This window comes from Arachis hypogaea, chromosome 11, assembly GCF_003086295.3.
Source record: "Arachis hypogaea cultivar Tifrunner chromosome 11, arahy.Tifrunner.gnm2.J5K5, whole genome shotgun sequence".
Lineage (NCBI taxonomy): Eukaryota > Viridiplantae > Streptophyta > Magnoliopsida > Fabales > Fabaceae > Arachis > Arachis hypogaea.
The window spans coordinates 53,604,355-53,627,627 of NC_092046.1; the positions used below are offsets into that span (position 1 = coordinate 53,604,355).

At 35.6% G+C, this 23,273-nt stretch overlaps 1 long non-coding RNA gene and 1 other non-coding gene across 13 annotated transcripts; one reads left to right on the plus strand and one right to left on the minus strand.

Annotated features, from left to right (window-relative positions):
- The first annotated feature begins 3,484 nt into the window (after positions 1–3,484).
- On the plus strand, positions 3,485–7,880 carry LOC112721111 (uncharacterized). Of its 12 annotated transcripts, XR_011867555.1 has the most exons (10): positions 3,487–3,915; positions 4,562–4,714; positions 4,847–4,919; positions 5,067–5,088; positions 5,672–5,716; positions 5,880–6,014; positions 6,252–6,329; positions 6,455–6,485; positions 6,821–6,939; positions 7,637–7,880. It is a non-coding gene; the product is annotated as an uncharacterized lncRNA (long non-coding RNA). The 12 variants fall into 12 exon arrangements; XR_003162405.3 differs by lacking the exon at positions 4,847–4,919 and having other exon boundaries at positions 3,485–3,915; positions 4,562–4,846; XR_011867551.1 differs by lacking the exon at positions 4,847–4,919 and having other exon boundaries at positions 3,485–3,915; positions 4,562–4,799; positions 5,067–5,199.
- Positions 7,881–20,233: 12,353 nt separating this feature from the next.
- On the minus strand, positions 20,234–20,341 carry LOC112725722 (small nucleolar RNA R71). The gene has a single exon (XR_003164810.1). It is a non-coding gene; the product is annotated as a small nucleolar RNA R71 (small nucleolar RNA).
- Between the last annotated feature and the right edge of the window lie 2,932 nt (positions 20,342–23,273).

Sequence of the window (23,273 nt, forward strand, 5' to 3'; positions counted from 1 at the left end):
ATGAATGATGAGGTTTGTGGATGTTGATAGAGGATGGGAGAATGATATTTTGTGATGTAAATTGTTGAGATGTGAGTTTACAAGTAGAAATTGGTGTATGGAATGGATGATTTTATGTGTTGCTAAGTTATGAAATAAATAAAAGGTATATGAATATGAATTAGGTACATTAGGACTATTTTAAATGGGGAATAAGTGATTTTGGATTGAGAGTTTGGTAATTGAGGTTTAGAGATTTTTGTTGAAAATGGATTTTTGACAAACTTTGGCAGATCATATCTTGAGTTACAGTTTTTGAAATTGAATGAATTTTGTATCAAATTAAAGATAATTCAAATAGCTTTAAAACAGTATAGATTTCGTAGAAATCAAAATTTTGTAGAAAAGGATATGATCATTGGAAGTTGGTGTCAAAAATATGAAATCTGTGATGTTGCAGAATTTATGATTTCTGGTTTGTGTGCGCACGCACATTGTTGTGCGCATGCTTTGAAAAGTGGCTATGTTTTGACTTGTGTGTATGCACACCCTTGTGCACACGTACACCCTGTAAAATTTTCAAAACGTGCGTACGCATATTCTGGTGTGAAAGCACACACAGGGGGATGCCTACTGATAAGAGCACTAGCACACTCTGGTGTGTACACACACCCTGCAAAATTTGCAAGTTGTACGTACGCACAACATTGTTCACACGCACATGCTGGGGAGTGCTTTCTGTTGAGGGCATTCGCACGTATCTATACATGTACACAAAATGGAAAATTTTGCTTTCTGTGTGAACACACACCTCTATGCATATGGACACCTCTATGCGTATGCACACTTTGTGAAAACTCTTCTGGGAGTGCGTACACATAACCCTATGGGTATGCACATTGCCCTATTTTTTTAAAAAAAAATCTTGTTTTTAACTGTTTTACCTTTCTGGAAAGCTTGTGAACTTCTGTAAAGCTTATCTATAGTGTTTTAACGTATTTTTAGGCTTTGAAACTTAGAGAATACCCTAAGTAAGTAACTAGATAAATTCATATAAAAAGTTTAGAAGATAGAGCCTTAGGATTCTTGAGTACTGAGGATGAATTAGTTGAGCGAGATGACGGAGTACTGAAATGATGACTAAAATGATGAGACTGTGACTTTCGAATAAATGATGTTGAGACGAGTCTAGGACTCGGAGGGGACTGATGTACTGAAAAATGATTTATGAAAACCACTGCTATATCATTTATACTGAGATTGTTGAGACGCTATGTGCCTGGCAGGGACGATAGGTTAATCCCGCTTGTCGAAGTCACGGCAGCAGCGTAAGGACGGTTGGTTTATCCCGCTTACGTTGAGATGTGCGGTTTGTGGCTAAGTATCCCGCTCGCAACCTTTCGAGTCACAAGAGTAAGCCAAGCACTGTAATCTCTAGGAAAGTGGTCGGGCACTATAACCCTGGTGAAGGTACCTATTTTTATTCGTGACCGAAAGGCGACATTTCCATGGGAATGTGTCGGGTTGGAATTTCAACCGACGATGTGATTTCACAGCCAATAGGACAGGCATTCATCATGTGCATATTCTATATGTTTGTTTTCTTTGCTGACTTGCATTGTTTGCCTAGTTGTATAACATGCTTACTTGTTTCTTGAATTACTTGATATACATGATTATACTTGTGTTTTACTTGAATTGCTATTATTTGTGTTTTCTACTAGGATTATGGAGGTTTGGTAGGCGGTGGCGATGGGATCGCTTGGAGATTAGGCTGGTGAAGGCTGTGGGACAGCGGTGAACTGATAGTTAGAAATCCCTTAAGATAATTTATCCCGTTTCATAAAGGTTTTAAAATTATGGTTTTAATTTTAGTTATATTTTAAGTTGAATCTTGTGTGGATATGAAGTTCTAGGATTGCCTCTGGCATCCTAGAATCTTATATCTTACATTACTGGGCACTATTACCATACTGAGAACCTCCGGTTCTCATATCATATTCTGTTATTATTTTTCAGATGCAGGTCGTAATCCACCTTGGTGAGTTGCAAGATGGTGACAGAGCGGAGGATCTTGATTATCTTTTGGAGTCGTTTGTATATTTTGTTTAGTATTATCCCTTTTGTATTCTATTTTGCCTTAGAGGCTAAATTTGAGAGAAATATTTTATATGTTGTTTTACTTTTCAAAACTCTGTATTGTCTGTATATAACTAGCCGGCTTAAATTTCGCGGGTTGCGGCTAGTACTTTATGACTATTATACTTATATATCTATATATGTCTTGATATCTCGCATATATATCTTGTGCCTCATTTCGTGTAGCTATGTGTGAACGTTTTGCTCTTTTGAAACTCTGTTTTTGAGCTTATTTCTTCATTGGGCTTCTAGAATTATTATTCCTTCTATATATATTTATGTATAAGCCTTAGAATTATCGTAACCTTTGGTTTACGGTATGAGGTAAGGCTTAAGGTAATTTGGGTGTTACACCTTTTATCCTTTATCCATTTACCCTTTTGCTTCTGCTACCACCATCTTCTTCTTCTCCCAAAGAATCTTCCTCTACCTTAAACCCCTCTTCTGCAACTCCCAAGACCTCTCTTACACAAACCCCTATCATGCTTTGTCACAGACACAACCATTCTCTCTATTTCTCTCGTCAGCGATCTCGTTGTTGTTCTCTTGTTGCTAACCGCTCGCAATTCGGCAATCGTAGCTCATCGCTCGCCGATCGCCGCTTGTTGCTGATCGTAACTTTCTGATAGCTACTTGCTACTTGCAATCGCTAACTCGTCATTGTTGTTGCTAGTGAAGCTGACATCTCTACTGATCTTTGGTAATAATTTTGTTTTTGGCTGTTTTAACACTTGTCTTTATCTTTGAAAAATCTGTTTTGAAAGTGCTATTATTTTAAGCACTCTATTTGATCTAATTTAAAACTTTGTTACTTGATTGAGTTGCATTTTAATGTCACTTTCGTAGCATGCAGCAAATTTGTTTTAATCATATTTTTCGTGTGAAATTAATTTTTTAGAGTATGTTGAAAAATGATAGAGTTGTCTCAGCTAAATTTTATACTTGTTGATGCTTATATTACATTTTTTCTCTTTTCCAATGAGTATGTAATGTAATGAAGCTACAAAAACAATAGTGAAAAATAAGTATTTTAGGAATTTGAGTTATTTATTTTGCTTTTTATTACTTTCTCTTAGTCTATATCTTTTTTGGATTGATGTAACACATTACTTCTTCCTTTGCTCATGTCTCTATATACTCTTTTCAGACCATTTCCAACTATAGGATATTTTATTCACTACAAAAAAGGGGGTTTAAAATGGTATTTATATTACGGCGGTTTTGAAGAACCGCCGTAATATTTAGACATAATGGCACTTTTAGTTGTTGCCATAATTGACTATGTGTTTGGTGGCGGTTTTGGTGATTATGGCGGTTTTGAACCGCCTTTATCATATGTATATAAAATGAAAAATGCAATCCCTAACTGAAACACTATACATATGCATACGATGGCTCACTGAATCTCCCTTCTATCTCTCCCTCTTCCTCCTGTTCAATCCATCGCTACCGCCTCTTTCACCCTCCACCATTGCTTCTCTTCAACAGAATCGAAGATTCCAAGCCACACACACGTTGTTTTCCCGTTGTGCGACGATTGCGGATCTTCTTTCGGATCTCGGATCTTCTCCGGTGACATCTCCACCAGCGACGACCTCTTTCGGCGATATCTCTTCCCGTGGTAATCTCCTCCGGTGATGTCACCTCCAGCTTCCTCTCCTTTCCATCCTAGCTCTGCGCCTTCTCTGCCAAAATCTTCAGCGTCTTCTCCGATGACATCTCTCTATTGAAGATCTCTAAATCCAAGCCATCACAAATAGAACAAGAACAACTCTCCCCTGCTTCCTCTATTCTTCTGTAAGTACTATAGATCTCTCTCATCCTTTCTCTTGTCCCTTCTTTAATTTTTTATTTTATTTTTGCGGTATAACAATATAATTAATTACTATTTGTTCTTCTGTTGCTGGTTCAATTTGATTAATAATTAAGGTTTAGGCATGACATCTTAATTATATGATTGTTAGGGTTTTGAGAGGCAGAAATTGTAGCTTATTGTGTTTTGAGCACCATGTGTTTGTTTTTATGTGTGTGTGATGGTTAATGTATCTAAATTGGTACTTTTGTATATCAGCTTCTAGTGTGCTTCTAAATTGGTGGTTTAATCTCTGCTTGATGATCTTAATTTTTTATTTTATTTTTTTTGAAACTTGTTACATAAGAGTATGTGATTCAGTTTCTGGCTGTATTGAGATAGATCATTTGGTGACTTTATTCCAAGCTACTTTGTGTTTGATTTGATAGGACAGTCAATTTGTATCATATAAACATGCTTAACGATGAGAATATGGGACTCAGTAGTGATTAGCTAAGCATGGATGTTGACTAGCTAATTTAATGCATATTCTTTGTCTCCAAGGGAATTACCAATCTTCATTCATGCTAATGCGGTTTAAGTTACCCTTTGTATTTTGGTTTGTTGTGGTTCTTTCTTGAAACAACACAGTGATGAAGAAGCAGTTCAGAAGCTTCAGGGACATCAATGAGCTGATTAAGGACATGCTGGAACTGAAGGAAAGACATTCGGCTGTGGAAACAGAACTGAAAGAGATGCGTGAACGTTACTCTCAACTAAGCCTTCAATTTGCAGAAGTTGAAGGTGAAAAATAAAAGCTCATGATGATACTCAAGAATACTAGATCTTCCAAGAAAGCTCTAAATTCACCTGATTCCTTGTAGCCAAAGTGAGACATCATCATCATCATCAATTTTTTTTCTCACCCTTGCACAGGTTAATAATCTATGCATATTCTTGGTCAAGATATTTGTGGCCCCACCATGAATGTTACTCATTTCTCTTTCAGGTTCAAAATATCTTGTCAATATAGATTTCTATGTATTTTAAGTTTTGGGACTTATTTTGCTCATATATGCTGATTTAGCTTCTTCAATGTTAAGTACTTGTATGGATCTTATCTCTTATGCAACCTTGTCATGTGGCATTGTGACAGGTCATAGTGTGGCTGGCTTGAGGTAAGGAATTCAATCAATCATTTTATTTCATTTATGTACACATTATTGTGGACATGCTGTGGTTGGCTTGAGGTAGATCATACTAGGCATGAATGAGAGTTTTGTTCGAATGTTAGTGAGCCTCTATTCTCATTTTCATTTCTTTCTCTCTCTCTTTCTCTCTCTTTGTTTGAATATCACAAATTTAATTATGTTTTAGGATTAGATCATATGCTTAGTCATACAATATTACATCTTCTTAACTAGATAAAAGAGATGCCAACTACTCATAATGAATGGGGTTAAAAGATGTTTTAGGATTTTTGCTCTCTGCTGTTTACTTCTTAGATGACCCTTTCTTCTGATTGCTCATTTTTGTAAAGAAAATTTGTTGTCCTTTGTATTCCTCCTCTGCTGTCTAATTTTCTCTTTAATCCCAAAACAAAAAAAAAATCATTGAAAAGCCTTGTTATAATATTTCCTTTGGCTGTTATCTTCGTTGAGGATTTCTTTTCATCTAACTTCAATTTCTTATCTATGGTTTATATATATATATATATATATATATATATATATATATATATATATATATATATATATGCAGGACACGTGACTCAACTCTCAGCAAGCTAAGCTTCTCTGAACTTGTGTCTCTTTCTCTCTGTTTCAAATTCCAATTACTTAGCTTCCTTTGAATTGTAGTTTTCATCATCTATTTTTTTTAATTAAAAATAAATAATAATCTCAAGTGGGATGAAGATTTCTAATAAATAATTTGAAGCTCTAACTTTTTTGCTTCTTTGAATCTCCAGTGGGTAGTGACAACAAGTGGCATGAGGATTGTTTGTACAAGACATTTTACTTCAAAGTTTAAATTGATGAGCTCGTTCAATTGTTTTATTGAAGACTAAATCTGCTGAAAGGTTCACAGTTGAAATCTAAAACAGGTTTAGGATTAAATAAGTGCAACACATCAAATTTACTTGAACATGATTTCTTTGATTTTTAACAAAATAGTATCTCTTGTTTTCAAGATTTTGTAAAAATAAAAGTTGAAATCATTAAATCTGTTTTTATTATGCTTTTCTAAATCTTGTAAAAGTAAGAAACATTAAGAAGAAATCAAGGGATGATAACAGAAAGCAAATCCTAAAGTTTCTTATGGCTGGTTTCTGTCTTTGAAGGCTTTTCTTTTTGGGATATTGGGAACTATTACGGTGTTCAGCTTCTTGATGCTTCAGTGACAAAGTACCAAGATTATGGTACATTTAATGTGTTTGCTTTCGATAGTTTAATGTGATAAATTGCCTCATCGATCCTAATTTTCGCCACCTGGTTCTCCTAACTGACAATGTCCTTGCTGCCTCTGTTGTTGTGGCCTCTGCAGTTCAAAATTTGGATGCATTATCATAGTAAAGGTACGTGGTTTAATTTCTCTCCTTCAAAGGAAATCACTCTATATACTCAACACCCCCTACCACACCCTTTTCTCACATAACCATAGCTTTAGTTTCCCTCCATCTTACATCTTCTTTTATTTTCTCTGTCATTACCATTATCAATTGCAAATAAGAAATAATGTACATATATATAAGACAAGTAGCTAGTTAGTACCCTCTATATAGACTCATTATTGCAATATATATTTGGTGAAAGCTTAGCTTCAAGGTGCATTTTTTCCCCTAATCCATAGAATATTTCTAATTAATTGCTACATGCAATTGATGGTGATATATTCTTTTTTTGTGTGTAGATGGTGATATCAAGATTTGTTCAGAGCAAGGGAAGGGTATTGCAAGTTGAATTCATTGGCTAAGGTTTAAAGAACATGCAATATTGCAGTGAAATATTCATCAGAAAGTTCCTTGGCAGGTATATATATATATTTGGTTAATTAATTAGTTTTTTCACAAGAATTAATTTAATTATATATGGACTCTTAAGTCTTAATTAATAAATATACCTCTAATCAAAGAGTGGAAGCTGTAGACTTGAGTGTCATAAGTCATAACTATAAAATTGGTTAACAAATTGAAAATCACGTTAATAACCTCTGTTATAATTACCATATGAATACAACGAAATTAACACACGATAGTAAATAAAGATTCTGAAAATAGATAAATAGCTAGAGGGAATTAAATTAAAGTTGAAGAAAGAATTATTGTTTTATTTGTAAGGTGGTCCTGAATGCAAGAAATTAAAGAGGAACAAACATGTGATTAAGTAAAGGTAGTGTTTATTATTTGCTATAATGTTATGAGAATACGTGGCAACAATAGTTTCAATTATATTATAATATGTGATGCAATTTGCAAAACTGAATTGATCTTAACCGTGCCATGCAATTTCAGAATTTTCATAGTTTATTTATTTAGTGATTATGGTATAGTATCGTTTACTTGAGCATTTTTCTTCTCTTCATATTATTAACTATATATATATATATATATATATATATATATATATATATATATATATGATTTTTCAGAACCTAAAGTCTGGATTGAAATTGCTAGAATGGTTTATATCTTTTTTTATTGTGCTCATAATTATATTTTTGTTGTAGGGATTGGATCAAGAGAGTGACATTCCATCACCAAGAGAGTTAGGAAGTAGGTCTTCTGGAGCGAGCAACAAAGAAGCATGATCTTGTATGATAAAGATTTTATGTATTAAGTATTATTTTTGAAATTATTGAAAAATGTTATCTTTGATATTTTTGTTTTTGGATTATGATTTTTTATTTTCGGAGACTGTAAGAATTAAAAATCTTGTTATGATGTTTGATTTAAGGTTATACTTTTTGGTTATTATGATATTTTAAAGTTTGAGTTCTAAAAATGTCACTTTAAATACATAGTTTCAATCTCATTTTAAAAAGTATAAAATTACAATTAGGTAAAAACGACGGCTAAAAATGTCATTTTAAACAAAAATGGTGCCATTATATTCTGGTAAAAATGGCAGTTAAAAAATGCCATTTTAAACAAAAAGGATGCCATTAAACCTTGGTAAAAACGGCGGTTAGAAATGCCATTTTAAATGAAAAGGATGCCATTAAATTCTGGTAAAAACTGCGGTTAGAAACGCCATTTTAAACGAAAAGGATGCCATTAAACCCTGGTTAAAACGGCGGTTAGAAATGCCATTTTAAACGAGAAGTATGCCATTAAACCTAGGTAAAAATGGCGGTTAGAAATGCCATTTTAAACGAGAAGGATGCCATTAAATCCCAGTAAAAACGGCGGTTACAAACCGCCATTTTAAACAACAACAAAACCGCCGTTTTATCTGGAAAACCGCTATTTTAACCGCCAGAAAACCACCGTATTATCCACTGGTTATTATGGCGGTTTTCAGAAAACCGCCGTAATAACCAGAATGGCGCCCAGAATTCCTGCGTTTCTTGGAAGCGCCGTTTTCGGTAATAATGGCGCCCAGAAAACCACCGTATTATCCACTGGTTATTATGGCGGTTTTCAGAAAACCGCCGTAATAACCAGAATGGCGCCCAGAATTCCTGCGTTTCTTGGAAGCGCCGTTTTCGGTAATAATGGCGGTTGTAACCGCCGTAATTACCTTAAAAAACCGCCATTTTAACCCTTTTTTTTTGTAGTGATTGTAGGATTGATTCTGTTATATATTATGTGGGTGCAGTAAACTCTATAAACATAGACATATGCTTGAGTACACTTTGAGACCTTGAAGCCTACTACATGCATATATTCCTAAATATGGATTGACTCCTTTTTATGCTTTTTATAATTTTTATACTTGTTTATTTTATACTAGTTTGTCTCCATATCCAAGTAAATAGAAAGAACAAGTAATTCAAGGTAAAAGTTCTTTTCATGTCTATTTTGATATGCTAATAGGCATGAGTTAGATTGAAATTTCTAATAAATGGAGTCCACTATAATTACATATTGTTTTTCTCTGATACTCTTATTTCCCCCCTTTTTTTAGTTCGGACCTCCTATTTTTTCAACTAATAAATAGATATAAAACACAATTTATAGGAGATAATAAATTCAAAAAATATTAACTTCAAATAAGATTCAGCAACCCATTAACAAATAAAACAAGAAAAAAGAAGAAGATAATTTTACATAAAGAAAAATAATGATTAAAAAAAAGACAACATTAGAACTGAGCTCTGATGATCACATGATAGGAAACAATCTCCATGAATTAATTAGATAAGATCTACCAAGGCTGTACAAGCAGAAACTTGAAAAAAATAAGATGAACCTATATCTGACTCTATTGAACTCGGATTTCAATGATTCAATATCGAGAAGAATGATGATGTTCTGAACTATAAGAAATACCCAGGAATGATCGAAAACAAAGTTTTATAATCCAAGATATGAGCGATCCTAAGAAACTGATGAAGATTTTATATGATAATTTGCCACAATCAAGGATTGATAAGCCTAAGAACGCCACAAGGATGACTTCCATGAGAAGTTCAAAATCTATAAGAATTTAAGAGAGAACAAATCTCACAAAATGTTAATATTGATAATATGTTTTTACATAGCCTAGAGACCTCTATTTATAGACAAAGTCGATAAGGCTGAGTGGATAGCAAAAAATCCACTAAGAGAAGACTCTTCCACTAAGCTTTTAATGCTCCATTCTATTGAAAATAGCTAACCATTACATTAAACATATCTAACCACTTAGTTATTCCATTAGTAAAACTAAACATTTAAGATACTGAGTGGGGAGCAAGTTTTTAAATAACATACTAAGTATTTATTACATATCATAGAACTAATAATGAGTCATACAACCTATAAAATCCATTCATGTATCTTCATGCATCATGATGCAACGAATAACCTTGGGCTCCATTATTCTGCCTTTTGGCTTTCTCCAAGTACAAAGCTGTATATGGATCAGATAATATCCTCAAATATGCGGTATTTATCCACATTCGATCCATATTGTAACACCCTATTGCACAGATCCTTATGCTCGAGTCATAAAGTCAATGATATTACGGTGGTACGACTCAATGTGGGATAACAGTAAGAATATATGTGTGTGTGTGTGTGTGTGTGTGTGTGTGTGTTTAAAGGAGAGAACTAGTAAACGAGAAGCCTGAAAGGAAAATAAAATAAAATCGCGAACGAAAAGACACTCTCATAAATAGGTAACAGACGAAGGGTAAAACGCGTTCGGAAAGCGATAAGAATAAGATATATATATAATAAGTAAGTAGCCACTAATCGCGACCTGAAAAGCTCAGGCCGGCCAAGGTACAGAAAGCAAAACCAGTTTGACAACAATATTTGCTATCTCTCCCAAAGATACATCATCACCTCTATATGCAAGTCGCGCAAATTAAACATTTACATAATTCATATTGAAGGTTTTCAAAATAAAACGGAGAGATTCTAAAATTACAAAACATAATCAAATAAACTTTGCCGCCTTGTGAAAAACAAAGAATATATATACGAAATGAGAACCCCCTAACTATGGGTTCCCAGAACAATAAAAGTGCCAAATAAATAAAATGCACTATAACCTAAATTCACTAAGCATCTTAAACTTCTTACCTCTTCATATCCATCCAAAATTCTCACTAATCTATAACTTGACAACTATCATACGGGATTCTAATTCTAAGCCAATATCCTTCATACTTTCACTACCTTCCAACCGAATAAACCAAGAACCGAACCATCCCTCAAGTAATTCAACTTTTATACAAACACAAATAATACAGACAAGTAATGCACAAGTAAGGCAAGTAAGTCAATTAGCAAATAATCATGAAACATGTACAATAAGGCAAACCAAAGCAATTAAACAAACAAACAATTCAAACATATGCATATGATGTATGCTTGTCCTATGGCTGATGATATCATCTGTCGGTTATATACCCAACCCGACACGTCCTGGTAGCTAACTATGGATAGAAACACCCATTACAGAGCATATGAGTTTGAGCTACAACCCCCTTGGTACTACTCGCTTAACCCAGAGCGAGTGAAAGAACCACTACTACCGCTACAACTATGGCGGGTGTTTAAAAAGCTCAACCTAGAACAAGTGGAATAATCCACTACTGCTACTACTACTCAGGCGTCACAATCACTGACCTGGAGCAAGTGGGATGGACCACAATCCTTGCCACTACCCAGGTATCACAATTATTGACTCAGAGCAAGCGGGACGAATCACAATCCTTGCTACTTCCCAGGTATCTCAAACATCATTTATTCATTCTTAATCAATTATCAATTATTATCACATCTCAGACGTTGACCTGGAGCAAGTGAGACGAACCACAATTCTTGCTACTGTCCAGGTATCACAAATATTCATCCAGAGCAAGCGAGACGAACCACAATCCTTACTACTACCCAGGTATCACAATCATATATTCTTTCTCATTTCAATTCTTTCAAAATCATTCAAAATTTCATAATTAAAGTCAGTTTTCATAATTTTCCCTCCCCATCTCATACCCGGAGCAAGTGGACAATGCCACTGCCTACTACCTAGTCACATATATCTCATTTAATTACAAATCATCATTACTCCATCATCCTTATCAAATCAAGTAGCCTCTTCTTCAACTTTTTTGACACCAATTCTATCCTCTTCCAATCACTAACCCTTACTTTGTTCCCCAAAACCTCACTAATACACCTTAAACAAAACTTTTAAAGGTTTTGGAAAATCAAAGTAATGATTGATAGTTCAAAAATAGTGAGTTCCCATAAAAATAATAGTTTCTGAGGTTTACTGGCGTGCCGAGAAGGTCAAACGGTGAAAAAAGGGAGTTTTTGTGCAGAACAGGGTAATGTGCATAAGCATAGGTGCTGTGCATGCGCACCCAACAGAATGACCATCCCAGTCTGTGCTTACGCACCCTTTTGTGCGTAAGCACACCCCAAATCACATTTCCTAGTTTGTGCGTATGCACAGCGGTGTGCGTACGCACACACTAGAAATTCTGGTTTTCTACACTTATGAAAAATTCAGTTTTCTAAACCTAATTTTCAACGTCCATAACTTCCTCTACAAAATTTGGATTTTCACAAACTTTATACCATTTTAAACCACTTTAAATTATCTTTAATTTGAAATAGGTTTCATTCAAATCCAAAATCTGAGGCTCAAGTCATGGATTGTCGAAGTCCATTGAAAATCAAGTTTTACCCAAAAGGTTCCAAAACCTCTATTTTCCAAATTCTCATTTTCAAACCAAACCACCATTAACCAAATCAATTCCAAAACACTCAAAATCAATATCAAATACTCATTAACCATTAATCAATCATCCAACCATTTAAACTATTAAATTCTCAATTCCTCAACTCATTCAAGTTCTCAATTTAATATACTTCAAGTCAATACTCATCAATAATTAACACAACAACATTTGCTCATATATCAAATCATACCCATTTGCTCATACCCCCACAATACCCCCAATCATCATCACAATTCATTTAATTCCATTCCATTCCATATTATACATCATCACACAATACAAACATCACTTATCTTTCTTACCTTTTTCCAGCCTCCGGCCCAGATTAACGGCCTCCGGCCTAACATTTCTCAATTCAATATATATATATACATATTACTCATAAATGCACAATCATTATCCAATCTCAATATCATTTATACCAACATCAATTCTATAAATATCATATCAATTCCCTCCATACTAATATCAATCTCATCCATACATTCACTACACATATCACGACATTCAAATATACAATTCAAGCTTATTCCTAGGGACATCTAACCTAGGAATTCACATTACACCACACTGTACTTAAATGAAACTTAAACCGTACCTTAATGACAGCAGTCACACCCAACACATCACAACTCAAGCTTTCAAGGCTCTTAATCAACACCATTGAGCTTTAAGCCACAAATTCCTTGTTCCAAGTGCTCTAAATTCACCCAACAACACTAACATAACCAATTTCAAATATACATAAATCTAGGGTTTATAAAATTGATCAAACACAAGGGTTGAAGGGCTCCTTAACTTAATCCTTAGAATTTGTTGATAAAACTCATCAATGGCTCATACTAGAGCACCCATAAACAACCAAAATTACAAGATTTTCTTAAAACTCAAACCAAATTTGAAATGAAAGGCGAAAAAAACTGGGCAGAGAGCTTAGAGATACTCACCATAATACCTTGATAGAATTGAAGAGGAGGATGAAAGAGACGCGTGGCCGCAAACAGCTCGTCAATCGAAGCACTGGAGGGGGAGTTATGGTGATTTGAAGTTGAATGTGAATAATACTAAAGGGTTTCTTCCCCTCCGTTCACTTCTAACTGAGCTCTCTCTCTCTCTCTCTCACCACTTGGGCTCAGTTCACTTGTTTTAGCCCATTGGCCCAATTTTGCGCCAAAACCTTTAAAATTAGTTTTTAATTCACTTTTACTTATTTTTACTTTCCCTGAATTAAATTTTAACTTTTTACCCCCTTAACTCATAATAAATTTTCTCAGACGCAGTACCGGACGGACTCAAGCCGATACTGCCGGCTAAAATGCCACCTCGCATTTTTCGCTGAGAACTATGTTTTTCCGACTTAGAAAAATATACTGAGTCCAAATATCATATCAGAATTGTCGAATTTCAATTGCTACATTTTCTCACTCTTTTTTCATATTTAATTTATTACTTAATTATCTATGGTTTGACCGGATTTTTACATCCCACTCACCTTATTTAAAATTTTGCCCTCAAAATTTAGTTGCCTCAAAATCACCTTGCTTAAAACTCCTATAACTTCCAATTGAAGTATTAACTTAGAATTCCCAAAATCCTCCGAATCCTTAACAATGGTTAATAGAACCTCCCTTAAACTGAAGTTTACTACCCTATACAGATTCCCCAAATCTAACCTTAGTACAACATCAGCACCTCAATTTAATATTTTCAAATCCGTCTTTCAAAACCAATCATTATAAATCTCAATCTAAATCCAAGGTCACCATGGCCAAATATCATATTACTCATCCCTCAAACACGACGACTTGTACTCACTCATCATCTAAATCCAATTACGTATTAACGATCATTTTCACATCCATTTCAGAATCAATTAAAGCTCACAGCCACAATTTATCTCAATTATCTAGAATCATTATCTGCATTAGTTTGCTAACCTTTCAATACTCAAAGCATAAACCAATTCTAATCATACCCTACTATTCCTTATTGCAGCCATACTATGTTAACACTTTTGCAAGCTTCCGCTGCATCACTCTGATTTTCATCAACTAAGAATCCAAAGGTAGCTTAGGTCCCTAGCGCATTTCTATGTTTAAATCAAAATCTCCTCAAAATCCTCAATCAACAAATAAAAAAAATCTCCCACTCAACTTATTTTCCTTAAGTGTATAGCCATAACCTTACATACTAAGCAACCGATGAATCCCATCATAACTACAATCACATGCCAACCAATGTTAAACTCAGCCAAGTTCAAGCCTAATTCATACTCTACCTACCTCAACACTTAAAAATTCACCATCTACTCAATGTTATCCCAATTCACATTCTAATCATTCAAGACCTATAACATCAGTTTTCTAATAATTAGTCATTTTTCAATTTCTACACAATTGTAAAAATTCATAAACTATACCAACGCCATATATAAGCCTCCTCTACTCTAATTCATAAGGTCAAATCTGTTCAAGCCTAATTAAACAAATTCTTCAATCAACTATCCACCTTCAAGGATATCATCAACAATTCCAACTAACACACCAATCTCATATATCCCACAGTCAAGATTCCCATTTCGAGTACCTCGCTCATGTCCATGAGATGCCATTCGAGTCCTGTCCACACTAAACAAGCGATAACAAGGTGATCAATATCAATATCCCAAGTTAAGTGCTTCAATTTACCAAAGGTATGCTCATGGAATTCATGCTAGAAGTATCAGTTGAAAATCCTTACTAGCATAGGCATAGACTCAAAGTATGCATTAAAGCATAAGCAGTTCCATCCCTCAAGCTCACGAGGATGGACTGCTCTGATACCATAATGCAACACCCTAATATATAGATCCTTATGCTCGAGTCATAAGTTATCGATATTATGGTGGTACGACTCAAGGTGGAATAATAGTAAGAATATGTGTGTGTGTGTGTGTGTGTGTGTGTGTGTGTGTGTGTGTGTTTGAAGGAGAGAACTAGTAAATGAGAAGCCTGAAAGGAAAATAAAATAAAATTGCGAACGAAAAGACACTCTGGTAAATAGGTAACAAACGAAAGGTAAAATACGTTCGGAAAGTGATAAGAATAAGATAAGGGCAAGATGCGCGCACACACACACACACACACACACACAGATATATATATATATATATATATATATATATATATATATATATATATATATATATATATATATATATATATATATATATATATATATATATATATATATATATAGCATAAGTAAATAGCCACTAATCGCGACATGCGAAGCTTAGGTTGGCCAGGGTACAGAAAGTAAAACAAGTTTGACAACAGTATTTCCTATCTCTCCCAAAGATACATGATCGCCTCTATAGGAAAGTCGCAAATTAAACATTTACATAATTAATATTGAAGGTTTTCAAAATAAAACGAACAGATTCTAAAAGTACAAAACAAAATCAAATAAACTTCGTCACTTTCTAGATGAATCCAGCTCGCTGCTGAGTACCAGGACTTGCATTTGAAAAACAGAGAATATATATACGGAATGAGAACCCCCAATCTATGGGTTCCCAATATGGTAAAAGTACTAAATAAATACAATGCACTATAACATAAATTTAGTAAACATCATAAACTTCTTACCTCTTCATATCCATCCTAAATTCTCACTAATCCATCACATGGCAACTATCATAGGGGATTCTAATTCTAACCCAATATCCTTCATACTTTCACTACCTTCCAACCGAATAAACCAAGAACCAAACCATCCCTCAAGTAATTCAACTTACAAACAATACAGACAAGTAATGCGCAAGTAAGGCAAGTATGTCAATTAGGAAATAATCATGAAACATGTACAATTAAGCAAACCAAAACAATTGAACAAACCTAAACAATTCAAACATATGCATATGATGTATGCCTACTGATGAGCGGATAATTTATACGCTTTTTGGCATTGTTTTTAGTATGTTTTTAGTAGGATCTAGTTACTTTTAGGGACGTTTTCATTAGTTTTTATGTTAAATTCACATTTCTGGACTTTACAATGAGTTTGTGTGTTTTTCTGTGATTTCAGGTATTTTCTGGCTGAAATTGAGGGACTTGAGCAAAAATCATATTCAGAGGTTGAAGAAGGACTGCTGATGCTGTTGGATTCTGACCTCCCTACACTCAAAATAGATTTTCTGGCGCTACAGAACTCAAAATGGCGCGCTTCTAATTGCATTGGAAAGTAGACATCCAGGGCTTTCCAGAAATATATAATAGTCCATACTTTGCCCAAGTTTAGATGACGCAAACTGGCGTTCAACGCCAGCTCTCTGCCCAATTCTGGCGTCCAGCGCCAGAAACAAGTTGCAAAGTGGAGTTCAATGCCCAAACTGGCACAAAAGCTGGCGTTCAACTCCAAGAATGACCTCTCCACGTGTAGACTTCAAGCTCAGCCCAAGCACACACCAAGTGGGCCCCGGAAGTGGATTTATGCATCAATTACTTACTTCTGTAAACCCTAGTAGCTAGTTTATTATAAATAGGACCTTTTACTATTGTATTAGACATCCTGGATTGTATTCTGATCCTGTGATCACGTTTTAGGGGGCTGGCCATTCGGCCATGCCTGGACCTTTCACTTATGTATTTTTAACGGTAGAGTTTCTACACTCCATAGATTAAGGTGTGGAGCTCTGCTGTTCCTCAAAGATTAATGCAAAGTACTACTGTTTTCTATTCAATTCATCTTATTTCGCTTCTAAGATATTCATTCGTACTTCAACCTGAATGTGATGAACGTGACAATCATCATCATTCCCTATGAACGTGTGCCTGACAACCACTTCTGTTCTACCTTAGATTGAATGAGTGTCTCTTAGATCTCTTAATCGGAATCTTCGTGGTGTAAGCTAGAATGATGGCGGCATTCAAGAGAATCCGGAAAGTCTAAACCTTGTCTGTGGTATTTCGAGTAGGATTCAATGATTGAATGACTGTGACGAGCTTCAAACTCGCGAGTGCTGGGCGTAGTGACAGACGCAAAAGGAGGGTGAATCCTATTCCAGCATGATCGGGAACCTCAGATGATTAGCCGTGCCGTGACAGGGCATCTTGGACCATTTTCACAAGAGGAGGGGATGTAGCCACTGACAACGGTGATGCCCTTGCATAAAGCCAGCCATAGAAAGGAGTAAGACTGATTGGATGAAGACAGCGGGAAAAGCGGAGGTTTAGAGGAACGAAAGCATCTCTACACGCTTATCTGAAATTCTCACCAATGATCTACATAAGTATTACTATCCTTATCTTATTATTTATTTTCGAAAACTACTTAACTATTTTATATCCGCCTGACTGAGATTTACAAGGTGACCATAGCTTGCTTCATACCAACAATCTCCGTGGGATTCGACCCTTACTCACGTAAGGTATTACTTGGACGACCCAGTGCACTTGCTGGTCAGTTATGCGAAGTTGTGAAGATATGTTTAGACCATGGTTCTGTGCATCCGTTTTTGGTAACATTGCCAGGGAATCAATTTCGAACAACTATTCACAACCTGAGTAAAAATTTCGCATACCAAGTTTTTGGCGCCGTTGCCGGGGATTGTTCGAGTTTGGACAACTGACGGTTCATCTTGTTGCTCAGATTAGGTAATTTTCTTTTTGTTTTATTTTCAAAAATTTTTCAAAAATCTTTCAAAAATTTCTCCTTTGTTTTCGAAAAAAAAATGTTTTCAAAAATATATTTTTCTTCAAAATTTTTAAGAATGAATTCTAGTGTTTCATGAAGCATGTTGAAGCCTGGTTGGCTGTAAAGCCACGACTGTAAGGCATGTTAGGCGTGTCATGTCTGGATACATACTAAAGCTTGGCTGGCTATTAAGCCATGTCTGACCCTTTGATTGGAGCTTTAGGCTAAAGAGCATAAGATTCCTGGAATTCATATTAAAAATTTTGGAATCCTTATTTTCCTTTTTCAAAATAATTTTTGAAAAAAAAAATTCCAAAAAAATTTAGAAAATTATAAAAATAAAAAATATATTTTTTGTGTTTCTTGTTTGAGTCTTGAGTCATATTATAAGTTTGGTGTCAATTGCATATTCATCTTGCATTTTTCGAAAATTTTCATGCATTCATAGTGTTCTTCATGATCTTCAAGTTGTTCTTGGTAAGTCTTCTTGTTTGATCTTTGCATTTGCATGTTTTGTGTCTTTTCTTGTTTTTCATATGCATTCCTGAATTCTTTATGTCTAAGCACTAAAGAATTCTAAGTTTGGTGTCTTGCATGTTTTCTTTGCATTAAAAATTTTTCAAAAATATGTTCTTGATGTTCATCATGATCTTCATAGTGTTCTTGGTGTTCATCTTGACATTCATAGCATTCTTGCATGCATTCATTGTTTTGATCCATAACTTTCATGCATTGCATCATTTTTCTTGTTTTTCTCTCTCATCATAAAAATTCAAAAATAAAAAAATATCTTTTCCTTTTTCTCTCTTAAAATTTCGAAAATTAGATTTGACTTTTTCAAAAATTTTTAAAATCTAGTTGTTTTTATGAGTCAAATCAAATTTTCAATTTAAAAAAATCTTATCTTTTTCAAAATCTTTTTCAAAAATCAAATCTTTTTTCAATCTTTTTTAGTTATTTTCGAAAATTTTAAAAATATTTTTCAAAAATCTTTTTCTTAATTTTACATCATATTTTCGAAAATAACATCATCAATTAATGTTTTGATTCAAAAATTTCAAGTTTGTTACTTACTTGTTAAGAAAGATTCAAACTTTAAGTTCTAGAATCATATCTTGTGATTTCTTGTGAATCAAGTCATTAATTGAGATTTTAAAAATCAAATCTTTTTCAAAAACTAATTTCAATCATATCTTTTCAAAAATATCTTCTTATCTTATCTTTTTCAAAAATTTGATTTCAAAATATCTTTTCTAACTTCCTAACTTCTTATCTTTTCAAAATTTGTTTCAACTAACTAACTAACTTTTTGTTTGTTTCTTATCTTTTTCAAAACCACCTAACTAACTCTCTCTCTCTAATTTTCGAAAATATCTCCCTCTTTTTCAAAAAATTTTTTTTAATTAATTAATTATTTTAACTTTTGATTTTAAACTTTTCAAAAAATTACTAACCTTTTTCAAAAATTATTTTTCGAAAATCACTAACTCTTTTTCAAAAATTATTTTCGAAAATCCTCTCCCTCTCTCATCTTATTCTATTTATTTATTCATCTACTAACATCTCTTCCTCACATCACTCACCAAATTCGAACCCCCTCTTCTATCTGTGTTCGAATTTTTTCCTCTTTTCTTCTTCTACTAACAATAAGGAACCTCTTTACTGTGACATAGAGGATTCCTCTTCTTTTCTTTTTATCTTCTCTTTCTTATGAGCAGGGACAAAGAAAAAGGCATTCTTGTTGAAGCTGATCCAGAACCTGAAAGGACTCTGAAGAGGAAACTAAGAGAAGCTAAATTACAACAATCCAGAGACAACCTTATTGAAAATTTCGAACAAGTAAAGGAGATGGCAGCCGAACCCAACAACAATAATGCAAGGAGAATGCTTGGTGACTTTACTGCACCTAATTCCAATTTACATGGAAGAAGCATCTCCATTCCTACCATTGGAGCAAACAATTTTGAGCTGAAACCTCAGCTAGTTTCTCTGATGCAGCAAAACTGCAAGTTTCATGGACTTCCATCTGAAGATCCTTTTCAGTTCTTAACTGAATTCTTGCAGATCTGTGATACTGTTAAGACTAATGGAGTAGATCCTGAAGTCTACAGGCTCATGCTTTTCCCTTTTGCTGTAAGAGACAGAGCTAGAGTGTGGTTAGACTCTCAACCCAGAGATAGCCTAAACTCTTGGGATAAGCTGGTCACGGCTTTCTTAGCCAAGTTCTTTCCTCCTCAAAAGCTGAGCAAGCTTAGAGTGGATGTTCAAACCTTCAGACAGAAAAAAGGTGAATCCCTCTATGAAGCTTGGGAAAGATACAAGCAGCTGACCAAAAAGTGTCCTTCTGACATGCTTTCAGAATGGACCATCCTGGATATATTCTATGATGGTTTATCTGAGCTATCAAAGATGTCATTGGATACTTCTACAGGTGGATCCATTCACCTAAAGAAAACACCTGCAGAAGCTCAAGAACTCATTGACATGGTTGCTAATAACCAGTTCATGTACACTTCTGAGAGGAATCCTGTGAGTAATGGGATGCCTATGAAGAAGGGAGTTCTTGAAATTGATACTCTGAATGCCATACTGGCTCAGAATAAAATATTGACTCAGCAAGTCAATATGATTTCTCAGAGTCTGAATGGAATGCAAGCTGCGTCCAACAGTACTCAAGAGGCTTCTTATGAAGAAGAAGCTTATGATCCTGAGAACCCTGCAATAACAGAGGTAAATTACATGGGTGAACCATATGGAAACACCTACAATCCATCATGGAGAAATCATCCAAATCTCTCATGGAAGGATCAAAGGCCTCAACAAGGCTTTAATAATGGTGGAAGAAACAGGTTTAACAATAATAAACCTTTTCCATCATCCACTCAGCAACAGACAGAGAACTCTGAACAAAATACCTCTAATTTAGCAAACTTAGTCTCTGATCTATCCAAGGCCACTGTAAGTTTCATGAATGAAACAAGGTCTTCCATTAGAAATTTGGAAGCACAAGTAGGCCAGCTGAGTAAAAGGATCACTGAAATCCCTCCTAGTACTCTCCCAAGCAATACAGAAGAGAATCCAAAAGGAGAGTGCAAGGCCATTGACATAAGCACCATGGCCGAACCTGTAAGGGAAGGAGAGGACGTGAATCCCAAGGAGAAAGACCTCCTGGGACGTCCAGTGATCAATAAGGAGCTTCCCTCTGAGGAACCAAAGGAACCTGAGACTCATCTAGAGACCATAGAGATTCCATTGAACCTCCTTATGCCATTCATGAGCTCTGATGAGTATTCCTCTTCTGAAGAGAATGAGGATGTTACTGAAGAGCAAGCTGCCAAGTTCCTTGGTGCAATCATGAAGCTATATGCCAAATTATTTGGTATTGAAACTTGGAAAGATGAACCTCCCTTGTTCACCAATGAACTAAGTGATCTGGATCAACTGACATTGCCTCAGAAGAGACAGGATCCTGGAAAGTTCATAATACCTTGTACCATAGGCACCATGATCTTTAAGGCTCTGTGTGACCTTGGTTCAGGAATAAACCTCATGCCCCTCTCCGTAATAGAGAAACTGGGAATCTATGGGGTGCAAGCTGCTAAAATCTCATTAGAGATGGCAGACAATTCAAGAAAACAGGCTTATGGACAAGTAGAGGACGTGTTAGTAAAGGTTGAAGGCCTTTACATCCCTGCTGATTTCATAGTCCTGGATACTGGAAAGGAAGAGGATGAATCCATCATCCTAGGAAGACCTTTCCTAGCCACAGCAAGAGCTGTGATTGATGTGGACAGAGGAGAATTGATCCTTCAAATAAATGAGGACAACCTTGTGTTTACAACTCAAGGATCTCTCTCTGCATCCATGGAGAGGAAGCAGAAAAAGCTTCTCTCAAAGCAGAGTCAACCAAAGCCCCCATAGTCAAACTCTAAGTTTGGTGTTGGGAGGCCACAACCAACTTCTAAGTTTGGTGTCAAACCCCCATATCCAAACTCTAAGTTTGGTGTTGGGAGGTCTCAACAAAGCTCTGCACATCTGTGAGGCTCTATGAGAGCCTACTGTCAAGCTATTGACATTAAGGAAGCGCTTGTTGGGAGGCAACCCAATGTTTAATTATCTAATTTTATTTTTGTTTTTCATGTTTTATTAGGTTCATGATCATGTGGAGTCACAAAATAAATATAAAAATTGAAAACGGAATCAAAAACAGCAGAAGAAAAATCACACCCTGGAGGAAGACCTTACTGGCGCTTAAACGCCAGTAAGAAGCATGTTTTGGGCGTTCAACGCCAGAACAGAGCATGGTTCTGGCGCTGAACGCCAGAAATGCGCAGCATCTGGGCGTTTGAACGCCAGAAATGCACCCTGGAGGAGAGCTGGCGCTGAACGCCCAGAACAAGCATGGTTCTGGCGTTCAATGCCAGAAATAGGTTACAAATGGCGTTCAACGCCTAGAACAAGCACCAATCTGGCGCTGAATGCCCAGAGTTGTGTGCAAGGGCATTTTACATGCCTAATTTGGTGCAAGGTTGTAAATCCTTGAACACCTCAGGATCTGTGGACCCCACAGGATCACCTCAGGATCTGTGGACCCCACAGGATCCCCACCTACCTCCACTCACTTCTTCTCACCCCTCTTTCACACAATCCCATAAACACTCTTCCCCAAAACCCTTCACCAATCACCTCAATCTCTCTTCCCCATCACCTCTTCACCACTCACATCCATCCACTCTTCCCCATAAACCTACCTCATAAACTCCACCTACCTTCAAAATTCAAAATCAATTTCCCACCCAACACAACCCTATATAAAACCTACCTCATACCCTCCCTTCCCTATATAAAGCCTTCCATCCTTCCTCATTTTCACACAACACAACCCTCTCTTCTCTTCTTGGCCGAAACACACCTCCCCCCTCTTCTCTATCTTTTCTTCTTCTTCATCTTTTCTTTCTTCTCTTGCTCGAGGGCGAGCAAAATTCTAAGTTTGATGTGGTAAAAGCATAAGCTTTTTGTTTTTCCATTACCATTGATGGCACCTAAGACCGGAGAATCCTCTAGAAAAGGGAAAGGGAAGACAAAAGCTTCCACCTCCGAGTCATGGGAGATGGAAAGGTTCATCTCCAAAGCCCATCAAGACCACTTCTATGATGTTGTGGCCAAGAAGAAGGTGATCCCCGAGGTCCCTTTCAAACTCAAAAGAAATGAGTATCCGGAGATCCGACATGAAATTCAAAGAAGAGGTTGGGAAGTTCTAACAAACCCCATCCAACAAGTCGGCATC